This window comes from Episyrphus balteatus, chromosome 1 (assembly GCF_945859705.1).
Source record: "Episyrphus balteatus chromosome 1, idEpiBalt1.1, whole genome shotgun sequence".
NCBI classification, from domain to species: domain Eukaryota; kingdom Metazoa; phylum Arthropoda; class Insecta; order Diptera; family Syrphidae; genus Episyrphus; species Episyrphus balteatus.
This window is the reverse complement of record NC_079134.1, coordinates 59519454-59533605: the sequence shown is the minus strand read 5'-3', so window position 1 is coordinate 59533605 and position 14152 is coordinate 59519454. Positions and strand designations below refer to the sequence as shown.

Sequence of the window (14152 nt, the reverse complement as noted above, 5' to 3'; positions counted from 1 at the left end):
TATGGTCAGCCAAAACCGAAACTGTCAGGCAGCGGAGATTTGACTAATAAAATAAGATTTGATAGAAAAACAAAAAGGGTAAATAAAAGTAAACACAAAGTTGCTAACAAAAACTCAAACAAATGATTTCTATTCAAATACTTATATTTTCTGTTGTTTTTTTTTTAAATTTTAATGAATTCTTTCATTTCAGGAAACATAGAAGTTTTTTTTTTCTCTGATGACAGCTAGCTCAATAAAAAATTGGTAACAAAAATGAAAAGACTTATAAATATATCAATCGTATAATATTGTAAAACGATAAAAAAATAAGCTAAAATAAAAAATTATTAAAAACCAATTATTTTTTATTTTTTATTTTTATAATAATATGCAACTAACAGTTTAATAAAACCAATTATAAGATGCATTAAAATTCAATAAATTTATCACAGTAAATTTAATAGAAAAAGAAAATGATAATAATTGAAAATATTATTCAAATAATAAACTAAGGAAAAAATTTATCTAAGCATAATACTTATAATTTGTACAAAAAGAATTTTCATTAAATACATAGGTTTACTTCATATTGATTTTTATAAAAGTAACTTTTTTTTTTTTTTTTTTTTAATAAGAAAAAATGAGAAATTAAATATGAAAAAATTAATTGTGAGAAAGTAAAAAAGGAAAAATAAAGCAAAGGCAAACTAAAAGTGGAGAAATGATGTCGAGGAAGAATGACGTGGTACAATTCTCAATAACTGGGATTTAACATTAATATCACTTACACCAATGTCAAATACATCAAACGATTGGTGACTTTAAGTATATATTAGTACGAGCGCGAGGTGGTAAAAATGATTGCAGCGGCTGTCTACTAGGTCGAGATGAAAAGCGTATATATATTTCATTTGTCAGTAAAGACGATCGCACTTTTCCTACAATTATTTGTCTTAAATATGTTTCCATTAATATTAATCGGCGTTGAGATAGAGCATACATTTCAAAAAGATCTAATCTATCCTCATAGCTGCTGTGATTGTGATATAATTTGTATTGTAAATATCTGGTGAATTTTCGTTGCACAGATTCTATAGACAGTGAGTGGGTACTATATATGGGAGACCATACAACTGCCCCGTATTCCAGGATACTTCTGCACAACAAGTTGAAGAGTTGGATGAAGGTTTCCGATTTTTTAAAATGTTTACCCACTCTAAAAATGAAACCCATGGCTTTTGATGATTTTTTAACGATAAAATCATAGTGGGGTTTAAAAAGGAATTTTGAGTCAAATAATATTCCTAAGGCTTTGTGTTCAGATACTCTTTTCAAATAGTTTGTATTGATGGCATAATCGAATTTAATTGTATTCAGTTTTCTAGAGTAGGTCATTATTGAACATTTGCTTATGTTGAGATGTAAATTATTTTTGAGACACCATTCAAATAATGTATTGTAAAGTTTTATTCCGGGTTCACAATAAAACTTATTTAATTTCCACTTATATTTCCGTTCAAATAAGAACACACTTTATTTCAACTCAATTTACTTTTATTATTCGCTCAAACAAACACACTTTTAAATCACTTTATTTACTACTAACAATTCGCAACACTTTATTTCACTTTGTACTGTACTCTTTCACTTTCAAGATTAAACTGTCTCCGGTCGGTGTCTACGCTGCCTTTTATACCGGAATCTCGAGACTCGAGAACGTCCTCGAAGGCTCTCGTCCCTGTCTCTCGAAACTTCCTTTCCAGGAAGGGCACTTCATACTTCCAGTCTAGTGGGATATTTTGAGATGTGTTCAGTGTGGGATATTTTGAGATGTGTTCAGTGAGATATTTTTAGATGTGTTCAGTGGGATATTTTTACATGTGTTCAGTGAGATATTTTTCTTAATTACTAAAGGTCCGTTCACATTTCTACCTTTGCAGTAGTAGGTAGTGTGTTCAGACTTTTATCTTAAAAGTAGTTCAGTAATTCATCGTTACATTGCCCCCTCTTAGGATTGTTCGTTCCGAACAACTCCATTGCTTCTAACACCATTATAACGATGTAAACGGTCACAATGAACTACCTTTAGTTTGCCTCTTACCCCTCTTTGTATACGGTAAACCACGTCGTTAATTCTGGTTATTACTGTGTAAGGGCCTTCCCAGTTTTGTTGTAGCTTCGGTGATAGTCCCTTTTGTCGGTGGGGATTGTAAAACCACACAAGTTCTCCTTCTTGAAACCCTGTTGCTGTCGCTCGTGCGTCATATCTTGTTTTCATCCTGTCACTAGACGCTTTTATATTTGTCCTTGTCCGTTGGTGAATGTCAGCCAGTGTTCCTTTCAGGTTATCTACGTACTCATCCATTTCATGTGGCTCGTTTGGAACACTTCCAAATTTTATCTCACTTGGCAGACGTATTGTTGAGCCAAATAGGACCTCCGATGGTGTATGTCCAGTAGAACTATGTGTTGCACTTCTATAAGCCATCAAGAATAATGGAATATGTCGGTCCCAGTCTCGTTGATTATCATTGACTAATTTTGACAGGTGTTCCTTAAGTGTCCTGTTAAATCGCTCAACCATCCAATCAGATTGTGGTGAAGCGGTGTTGTTCGCGTCTTCTTGATGCCAAGGAGTGAGCAAACCTCTTGAAAAATCTTAGATTCGAAGTTCCTTCCTTGGTCGGAATGAAGTTCCATGGGTACTCCGAACCTGCTCACCCAATGAAAGACAATCTTATCCACAACTGTTTTGGTTTCCTGGTTTGGAATGGCAAATGCCTCAGGCCATTTGCTGAAGTAGTCCATTACTACAAGGATGTATCGATTTCCGTTGTTGGTTTCGGGAAAAGGACCTGCTACGTCTATTGCAATTCTCTCAAAAGGTGCACCCACATTGTACTGCTGCATCTGGCTTTGGATTTTTTTAGCTGGTCCTTTGCTAGCGGCACAAGTATCACATTTTCGGCACCACTTTTCAACGTCTTCTCTCATACGTAACCAGTAGAATTGCTGTCGTAGCTTTTCCAGCGTCTTGTTGATGCCTAAATGGCCTCCAGAAGTTCCACCGTGCATCTCTCGGAGAACATCATTTACCTTTGACTGAGGTACGACTAGCTGCATTACATAGGATTTACCGTCTGCGGATTCCCACTTACGCCTGAGTAGCCCTTCTTGCACATGAAGTGAGTCCCATTGTGCCCAATATGCTTTTAGAGTGGGGCTTCGGTCGGAGATGTCGGCCCATTCTGGTTTCTCTTGATGTTCCTTCCATGCAAGGATGGGTTCGATGTCCGAATCTTCCTGTTGGGCCATTCTGAGTTCTTCATTACTCCAGCCGCAAATGGGATCAGCTCTCGTTCTTCTAACAGCGACAACTTCCTTTTCTTCTAGTCGTGTGCAATGTTTGCAGTCTTGCTTGCACGGGCGTCGAGATAATGCGTCTGCATTTGAATGCAGTTTTCCTCTTCGATGTTGAATCTGACATTGATACGTCTGAAGTATCTCGATCCATCTTGCTACTTGACCCTCTGGATTTTTGAAGTTCAAAAGCCAATTTAGTGCACCATGATCTGTGCGAAGAAGGAACTTCTGTCCATAGATGTACTTATGGAAGTGCTTTGTTGCCAATACTAGAGCTAGAAGTTCCCTTCTGGTCACGCAATAGTTTCTTTCTTGTTTCGAGAGTACCTTGCTGAAATAGGCAACGACCTTTTCTTCTCCGTCATGAACTTGCGATAAAACAGCACCAACTCCAACATTACTTGCATCTGCGTCAATGATGAATTGTTTGCCTGGAGTTGGATAGGCCAGCACAGGAGCTTCACATAACCGCAGCTTCAGTTCCTGAAAGCTTTTCTCACACTCACCTGACCATTTAAAGGGTTTACCCTTCTCCGTAAGTTGGTGCAAGCTTTTGGCGATTCTCGCAAAATCCTTCACAAATCGTCGATAGTACGTTGCCAGTCCGAGGAAACTCCGAAGTTGATGCTTGTCCTGAGGGGTTGGCCAGTTCTTCACAGTGTCAACCTTTTCAGGATCAGTCTTCACTCCTTGGGATGAGATGATATGCCCCAAATATTTAACCTCGGTCTTGAAAAGTGCACATTTCTTTGGATTCAACTTAAGATGTGCTTCTCGTAGCCTTTGGAATACAGCCTTTAGGTTTTCACAATGGTCATCAAATGTTTTCCCGTAAACGATGACATCATCCAAATAGACTAGGCAAGATTTCCAGGTTAATCCATTTAAAACGCACTCCATTAAGCGCTCAAAAGTAGCTGGGGCATTGCATAGCCCAAACGGCATGACATTAAACTGCCACAGACCATTTCCTGTGGAGAAAGCCGTCTTCTCCCGATCTTCTGGATGGATTTCTACCTGCCAGTAGCCACTCTTCAAATCCAAAGTCGAAAACCATTGTGCTCCTTCCATTGCATCTAGAGTATCGCTGATTCTTGGCAGTGGGTAGCTGTCTTTCTTCGTCACATCATTCAGCCTGCGGTAGTCGACACAAAATCGAGTGCTTCCATCCTTCTTTTTGACGAGAACTACCGGTGATGCCCAAGGGCTTTTGGAATTTTCGATTAGCCCGTCTTTCTTCATTGTTGTTATCATTTCTTCAACTTCACCTTGTTTGGCCAACGGGAGACGTCTTGCTGGTTGACGAATCGGCCTAGCATCTCCTGTATCGATTCGATGCTGCACCAGTTGTGTCCGGCCGTATTGCCCGCTGGGTGAAGAGAAAATATCAGCATATTCGTGAAGAAGACTTCCCGCAACATTAAGCTGATGTTGACTCAAGTTGTCTGATTTGAGAATTTGTTTCTTTAGTTTCTCCGAGTTCATAGTCATCTGTGTATCCACCTCGTTGATCTTAGTTATTGCGGCCACAGATTCACATTGCCCAACAACTTCTCCTTTCATAAGCTTGATTGGGTACGGTTTGATGTTAAGTATCCGTACAGGTACCATGTTGTTCTTTGGTGCCACAAGAGTCTTCCCGATGATGATGTTTTGGGAACTTTGTTCAACTTCTGGCTCAACCATGAGGTATCGATGGCTTCCAATATTCCCCTTTAGTTTCGTCCACACAAAAACTTCTGAAGAAGGAGGCAGGCACATGTCTTCTTTGATGACAGTTCTAATTGTTGTTGAATTTTCGTTGCCATAAACCATTGGGATCTCCACATTTCTGTATTTCAGGACTTGATTACCTATATCCAAAATGATTTCATGGTCCTTCATGAAGTCGATTCCAATGATGCACTCGTCACATATATCTGCCACCAAAAACACATGCGAAAACTCTAGTTCTGCCATACGGATCGTAAGACGAACTTCACCGTACACCCTTGCTGCTTCTCCTGTGGCTGTCTTCAGACGGTAGCTGTTGGTGTTATGTAGCCATGTCATCTTCACCAAGTCTCTTCGTACAATAGAGGCGGTGGCACCGGTGTCAATTGTAGCCACGTGTTGTTTGTTGTTTATGGTCGCCTCCACTGTCAGACTTTTGTTGTCTCGTTTACTCTGTGAGACTTGAATTGTGGTTCTGGCCCCAGAACCACAATTACCAGATACCAGAAACCAGCTTCTGCCCCTCGAAGTTGGTTCTTACTCGTTTTCCCGAATGGGAAACAAGATGAGCATGAGTGTTAGTTGTATCGCTTACCTGTTGTTGGGCAATATTCCTGTTTCCACAGTGTTCGCAAGCAGTTCTTCTTGGTGGTAATCTGCACTGCCGCTGGAGATGCCCTGTCTTGTTACAGTTCCAGCATCGAGCAGCTCCGTCTCGCTGGTTTCTTTGGAACGCGAGTTTTTGACAAGAGCATTCCTCCACTGCAACTTCTCTTACCCGATGAACGCCTTGAGAAGCCTGTTCTGCTGCTTCCATAGTCAGTGCAAACGCTAATGCTTCAGGAAGGGAACGTTTTCCAGCTGTTCGAATTGCTCGCTGAAGATTTATATCAGATACAGCACGTACAAAGGCTTCTGTCGCAAACTGATTGATAATGTCGTCTCCTGCTGTCGGATATGCCAGATGAGCCAACCTTTCAATATCTGCTTGAAGTTGTTGCTCTTCTTTTCTGGACTCTTGTATTGAGTTGGACGCGGAAGACTTCCTGCATATGGCCATCTCCAAAGCGTTTTTCAATGACCTGGACAAGAGCGTTAAAGTTACCATTCTTTTCTGGTGGTAACGTTTGTAACAACTCAGCAGCAGGACCTCTAAGAGCAAGAGTCAGCGCTATACATTTGTCTTCGTCATCCCAGCCATTTGTTGTGGCAGCTGCCTCAAACTGTTTCTTGTAGATCGACCAAGAACTTTGTCCATCAAAGGTTGGTGGATGCATTTCCTTCTTCTTTAAATAGTCACCAGAACTTTCTCGCACCTTAATTTTTCGAACCTTGTCAAGTTCTTCGGTAAAACTTTGCATTTTCACTTCCATTCCTTTCAATTTGTCATCGAATTTTATTTCTACTTTTTCGAGTTTTTCTTCAACTTTCTCGAACTTTTCTTGAGATTGTTTTTCAACACCTTTGATGGAAGCATCAAGAGCAATGAACTTGTTCTCGATAGCATCAAGCTTACCTTCGATGAGGTTTTTCTGTTCATCTAGAAGGTTCTTTTGCTCTGTGCGTTGTTGTTCCATTTGTTCTCTCTGTTCTTTGCGTTGTGTCTCAATTTGTTCTTTCTGTTCTTCAAATTTTGCAAGGAGAACAGCCATCATGGATGACATATCGGAACTAGTACTTACTCGTTCTTCTATCATTTCAACCTCGAATTGAAATGTATCCAAATCTTCGTTTTTCTGGGTTAAATAATCCTGTAGACGAATAATGAGATCATTTTTCGATCCAGCAGTAGGAAGACTTCGCTTAGTCAATTCCGCCTTCAACTCAGTCAAACTTAACTGATTTAGTGTTTTACCCATTTTAATTTTTCAAAACGCGAGCACTTTTACTTATTTCAAAATGTTTTACACTTTGTTTATTGTTAAAACACACGCGCACTTTTTATTTTATTCGCGAAATTATCTGATTCGCACAAATAAATAAGTTTTATTCCACTTTTCTGACACCAATGTAAAGTTTTATTCCGGGTTCACAATAAAACTTATTTAATTTCCACTTATATTTCCGTTCAAATAAGAACACACTTTATTTCAACTCAATTTACTTTTATTATTCGCTCAAACAAACACACTTTTAAATCACTTTATTTACTACTAACAATTCGCAACACTTTATTTCACTTTGTACTGTACTCTTTCACTTTCAAGATTAAACTGTCTCCGGTCGGTGTCTACGCTGCCTTTTATACCGGAATCTCGAGACTCGAGAACGTCCTCGAAGGCTCTCGTCCCTGTCTCTCGAAACTTCCTTTCCAGGAAGGGCACTTCATACTTCCAGTCTAGTGGGATATTTTGAGATGTGTTCAGTGTGGGATATTTTGAGATGTGTTCATTGAGATATTTTTAGATGTGTTCAGTGGGATATTTTTACATGTGTTTAGTGAGATATTTTTCTTAATTACTAAAGGTCCGTTCACATTTCTACCTTTGTAGTAGTAGGTAGTGTGTTCAGACTTTTATCTTAAAAGTAGTTCAGTAATTCATCGTTACAGTATTTAGATCTCTTTGAAGCACAACGCAATCCCTTACATTATTTATTGTTTGAAAAATTTTTAAATCATCAGCGTAGGCTAGGGAAGTAGATATTATATTAGTGGTTATATCATTAATATAAATGTTAAATAAAATTTGGCCCAAAATTGACCCTTGTGGAACCCCTGAAGTTGGAAAGAATGGCCTTGATGAACATTTATTTAAAACAACAGTATTTTCTATACGTTAGATAAGTTTCGAACCACATCACAAGATTTTTGTGCAATCCAAACTTACGTAACTTAATCATCATTGTGGTGTGACTTATTTTATCGAAGGCTTTAGAAAAGTCGGTGTAAATTACATCAACTTGTTTGCATTTGTCTAATGCGTCAGCTACGATATGCGAAAACGATGCAAGATTTGACACCGTTGATCGACCACTAACGAATCCATGCTGACAGTCATTTAAGTACGGGAGAATATTGGGAATCAAAGAATTATAGACGCATTTTTCAAAAATAAGGGATAAAGCATTTAAGATGGACACTGGGCGATAATTTTGCAAGTCTGATGGATTACCATTACCATGGATTACCATTTTAGAGTCCAAAACGCAAAGAATTTTAAAATTACCCAAAAATAAACAACAAATTAATTTCTAATGAACATATGTATGAAACTATAACGTAATAAGTACTAAAAAAAAAAAAAAAAATATTTGAAAAAAAAGCAAAAATATTATGAAATGTGAAAATAGTGTAATTAAAAAAAAAAATAAAAGTTCCGTATTAAATTTTATAAAAAAAAGATATTAAATAAAAAACTATTACATACGTAAACTAGTTCTAAATTTGAAGTGAAATTTTTATATAAAAACTACTTTAAAATAAATATTCAAGTTTAAATGTTCTGCCAGTACTAGAGATACAAAATCGAGTTCCAGGTGGGGGGGGGGGGGGAACCGCCTATCTTTATCTCTGCCTCAAACACACATTATTGCTCACATAAAAGCTACCACATTTAACCACAATGATGTTTCACCCATGCCAGGAAGCTGTAAGATCTAAGGGATATTTTACTCGAATTGAATTAGTTACAAGCATCAACATACTAGATGGCAAGCTCAGACGTATTAGTTGAAATGTAGTTTAACTTAAAGCCGAGATTACATGTCGAACTGCACAACAGTCACCTAATAGGCAACAATGCTGATGTCGGCGATCCCGGTCCTGCTTAAAATACCTTCTGGAAACATTCAACTTCGATAAAACAAATCAATACCCTTCGAAGATGTTTATACTTCAACATCAACAACCCAGAATTGTTGTTATACTTCAGTAATAAAAATGTGTTAGAAGCTTAAGCAATTGCATCTTGTGCGAGATGAGATATAGAAATGGCAATTGGTTCTCCCGAGTTGAAGCAGACTGAAGTCAAGGCTAATAATTCAGTACCTACATGGAAACGACAATCATCGACTCCTAAGCAAGCCGTTAGACAACACCAAACTTGAACAAACTGACCGAGCAAAAATATAAATTTAAATTTATTCAAAATATTAACTAATTAATTAAATAAAAAAAAAAAAATTTACGGAAAGAGAAATACAAACATGATAGTTGTATTCAAAATAATACATAAGATTGAAATTAAAAGATAAAAAAAAGATACAACATAAGCACTGTTAAAAAAAAAAAAAGATTTTATTTAACCTTTTTTTAAATAAATAAAAAAAAGAATTAATTGTATATTGTGTTAGAATTAAGCTGTAAGAATTAAATAAAGAAAAACACTCCAGTTCCTGAGACCTGGCTTGAGCTCCCTAAGGGGGAGGAATGTTATGCCCACATTACCTTACCACCTAACCCACTGTACCTACTGCATACCAATTATGCAGAATGGCAGCTGTATGTCACACTTAATGTGACGCAACGCTCAGTGGGTCAAGCCAACTTCCAGAATGCAACTCAGTAGGTCAAAGTTGAGTAATGCATTTTGGAAGTTCTTAAAGAAGTTCCAGGTTGGTCTATGGAACTGCAGTGAGTCCGATTGTAACCATTAAACTAAACGGTTGTTTTATTATAACGTCGAGAATACTTTAACACAATAGAGTAAAATTATTTTTGACAGACAGCAACAGTGGAGGAACAATCCTGTTAAAAAAACATCATGGATTTCATTCATGCTTTAATATTTACTATAGATAAGAAAAGGGCGTTCACGATCTATTGTAAAAAAATTAAATTTTACATTTTTACTAGGCCTGTTGCACCAGATCGTGAATACCCCTCAGTGGCGAAGGGTTCATATAACTCGATTATTTCCGTCTTACCTTTTGAAATTCTCAAACTCAACAACATTAACTTCTGGCAACATGAATATAATTTCAATCAACATCTGCACACGCTGTCAACATTATTTCAAATACTCTTCTTTCAGTTCTAATCTACACACCTATCTGCTTTTCAACTCACTCCATAAACAAACACAAAACTAGAGCAAAAAAAAGGTAACCCGAAAAATGCCGTCTTATAAACAATAGAACAAATTTGTTTTTTTTCCTCTTTTTTCATTTACTTATTACTGCCCTTGTGACCTCTCTGTTTAATACACGCTTTCTTATGGAAGAAAATAAGACGATATTCTTCGTCTTACTTTTTGGTGAATTTTTATGTATCTCTCATAATTTTCGCTCTGGGTTAATGAATGCTCAGTGCGCATGTCAGTGTCTGCTTGAGGTAGGTTTCATTTTTCATAGGAAGAAAAAAAGGTAGAATAAGACGGTTTCCTCCGACTTATTTGGGGAATTTGTGTGTATCTTGCAATCGCTGAGCTGATGAGCCAAATTATATTGCGCAGGTTGTGGGTGAGGTAAGTTTTATTTGAAGAAAATCAGTTAGGAAAATATAAAAGGTATAGAACAAGAAAATAACACGCTCCTTTTCGACTTATTATCTGAATTTGTATGTATCTCTCCACTGGGCTGATGTGTCAAAGGTTTCCACTATGATAAGAAATATGCGTGGATGTTATATTTAATGTCATAAGGTATTTTTGTTGGCAGAAACTGCATAAAATAATTGCAATTTCCATAAAGTGGCACAACTGCCCCAATTGAATTCAGCAAGTCCCAAGCAGAACGCAGTGAAATTTTGAAAATAATAAAAATTAAGATGATGCAAAAATTGTGAAAAGTTTTTAGATAGTAAGAATTGTTGTTTTGATTATGAATTTAATATGATTGTTCGACTAACAAAAAAGTCGAGAGCAAAAACTTTGCTATGCGATTTTTTTTAATTTAGTGTTCTGAATTCAGAAGTCACAAATTGTCATTTGCTAACCTCTAAGATTTTGAAATATAAATTTTAATTTGCAATAATCTTTGAAAAGATATAAATATATTTTATACAATAAAATACGAGTATGACTTTTTGACATTCAAGAATTAGTTTTCTAAAAAAGTACCTTAAAATAACGTTTTCTACCAGTTAATATTCAAGTATTTCAAAAACGTGACGGTCCAATGCAATTTTCACTTCGGGAAAATCCTTTAGAAAAGTATGGTTTTGTTCAAGCTCTATTTTGTAATTTTATAGGTATTATTTTTTCTTAGAGGATTCAAATAATTTTAATCAGTTTAGTTTTATGAAGATAACAAAATTGTAGTTAAAGGACGCTCTTACTTAAAGTTTTGTATACACCTAGATAATTGTTGCTTCTGTCGGCGGCGTCGAGAGATCTTTATAATTCTAAGGCGATTTCATGCATAGAAGATCTAGCATTGATCTAGCACTTATATTTATAGGTAGAAAAAATCTTCTTCTAAATTCTAATTACTAAAAGTAGACTTGACTTTTAAGAAAAAGTTCTTGCAGAGTTTTATGAAAGAAAAACGTAGAACTTTGCACACTTTTTAATGGAAACTTTATTAAAAAAAATATATAGGTATGTATACATATATCTTATGTCTTTGACAATTGGTTTTCATGGCTTGAAACGCAGAAATATATTAAAATTTGGAATTGAATTTCTTGATGACTAATTTTTATTCGACTTAACATTTGAAATCATTCACGCCTCGCCACTGATACCCCTATTGTCTTTTGCAATTTTCTTGATTCCAAGAGCAGTGTTGAAGGTTTTTTCACTTTTAATTTATTTATTTCTTCTGTTAAAAATTATTTCCTATTCTTTTTTTCTGATTTTAAATTAATTTGGATCTTTTTATTTTGACTTTGACAGAGTACTCCATGATATTTTTTCGTTAGCATTTAAGTTGTTGATTTTAGAGACTTGAAAATTTTTCGTTTCGCTTCAGCAGCGTACTAGGCTTAAATGTAAAAACTAAAAACATGTATTTTTTACGGCAGCCTGACGCCACAGTACACATAATAAGGTAATATCTTCCGAACGTTGTCAAAATTTGTTTGTCAAAAATGGGCACCAATCTGTCAGCTCGCCCTTTAATTTTTATATTTCAATAGCAGTAAACAGGTAATTTGTTTTTGTTTTAATTTATAAAATGTCATTTGAAAAAATTATAAAGTAAAAAATAACAAATTTTATCCGTGTTTCGTCGCGGAAAATAGTGAATAATTGTTAAAAAATTAGTTGTGTGCGTGGTTTTTCGGTTTTTGTGCGTTTTTCGTCGGTAATTAAAGAAATACGAATTTCGGTAGCTGACATTGGTCGCCAAATTGTCATGTTTTGACAATCTGGCGACCAATGTCAGTTCGGAATATATTACCTTATTATGTGTACTGTGGCCTGACGCCACCAGCACCCACATACATTCAACATCCACAATTTGTCGAATTACATCGAGTTCTCCTGCCGCTGGCCTTCACCAGAAAATAATTAAAATAAAATAAAGAAAATAAAAAAAAATAAAACAGTTTCAGTGAAAAAAAAAAAGAAATCTGGTTTTTTTTTTGGTCGCAAATGCGAAACGTCATCCCTTTTTTGTTCCTCTTTCTGGTAGATTTTCGCTGCTCCGACTCGGGTCCGACTTCGGGTCCGTTTTCTCGGAATATAGATTTTCACCACACCAATACATATGCAATCGACTTCGCGGTGATTATAATTTCCATACTAATTTGAGCCGCCTTCGGACCAGTTTTTTGTAAAAAAAAACTCATACAAATCGATTTCAAGTGTTTTTTTTTTGGTAATAACGTTCTACTATAACTTAATTTACAGGGCTATTCTGGGCAACCTCACTGATGTCTCACAAGTCACAATAACCTCATAACTCGAGTTAAACTCGATTTTGTGACTTTTTCGTATTCTAACGAAAACCTCACAGTCACAAAAACCTCATAAGGTGTGGTGAGTTTGATTTTGTGAGGTTTTTGGAATTCTGGTGTAACCTCATAACTTGTGAGCCTCATACAAATTGTAAAAATTGTGATCTCCTTCAGAGCAGGTCACAACTCACAAATTACTAGAGTTTTGACATTTTTCATTTCTATAAAATGTTTTGAGAACAAATAATTTAAGTTTTTTTATTTGTGAGTCAATAAAAATGGAATTAGACCTTATTTTGTTGCATTTCATTGCAGAACTTTCATCGGAAAGTGAAAAGTAAGATTTTTATAAAAGTTAAAATTTTTAAAACATTATGTCTAACTAACTTATTAAATTTATAGAAAATAGTCCACCATCTGTGCTGAAGAAGCTTTCCAATAATCAAAGAAATGCTTAAAAACCTCCGTCAAGCCACCGAAGTTTCTGTCAATCGCAAACAACATAAAAAGACTATATAGCAAAACGCTTAAAAGCAGCAGCGGTAACATCATCGACAAGTGCGCATACAACAATTACAACAACTTCAGTACCAGCCCCAAACACCAAAAATAGTAAACAGAGTTTAATGACGTCCGCAGTTGAAGTTCCTTAGCTTAATTGGCAATTTTTAGTCATCACAGGTAAACTCTTAATTTATGATTTTTAGATCAGACTATTTTCAAAAGCTTTATTTTTCTTAGGTTGACACAGTAAATCAACAGGCCAAAATCAGTCTCCAGTTGACCACAAGATACAAATAAGGCCAATTGTCAATGATTCAGGCCTTTAAATATGAAGCCCCGCAGTCATTCCACACAACAACGTCCAACTCACAATCATCACCCACGGCAACAGTAGCAACATCAGCAATAGCAACAAGAAGCCAATGCCAAAGCATTAGCGTATGCACTTATGCAGCCATAATGCAACTACCAGACAATAAGCAATACCCCAAGTTCCGCAAACACTGTGTGTCTCAGTTTTGTTTTTACCGATCTCAAATTCCCCAAAAGATCACCAATCGCAGACTCTGTTGAAAAATTTTATTTGTTTTGATTTACAAAAATCTTTCCTAAATTCTAGAAATTAGAGAATTTTATTTTTTTTTTAGAAAAATTATTTTATTAAAACGCTTCTTACAATAAAATAACGTATGAATGGAACCAAAATCATAAATTTGATATGTTTTTTCTCAGATACGTGGGTTTGCGCCATCTACTAAATGGCAGGCGAATATGGAGTTCAAGAGAAGACAGGCGTTCAAGCTCCATTTG

At 36.0% G+C, this 14152-nt stretch overlaps 1 long non-coding RNA gene across 1 annotated transcript; it reads left to right on the top strand.

Annotated features, from left to right (window-relative positions):
• Positions 1–12766: 12766 nt before the first annotated feature.
• Positions 12767–14054, top strand: LOC129905760 (uncharacterized). Its single transcript, XR_008770648.1, has 3 exons — positions 12767–13175; positions 13241–13519; positions 13580–14054. It is a non-coding gene; the product is annotated as an uncharacterized LOC129905760 (long non-coding RNA).
• The last annotated feature ends 98 nt before the right edge of the window (positions 14055–14152 follow it).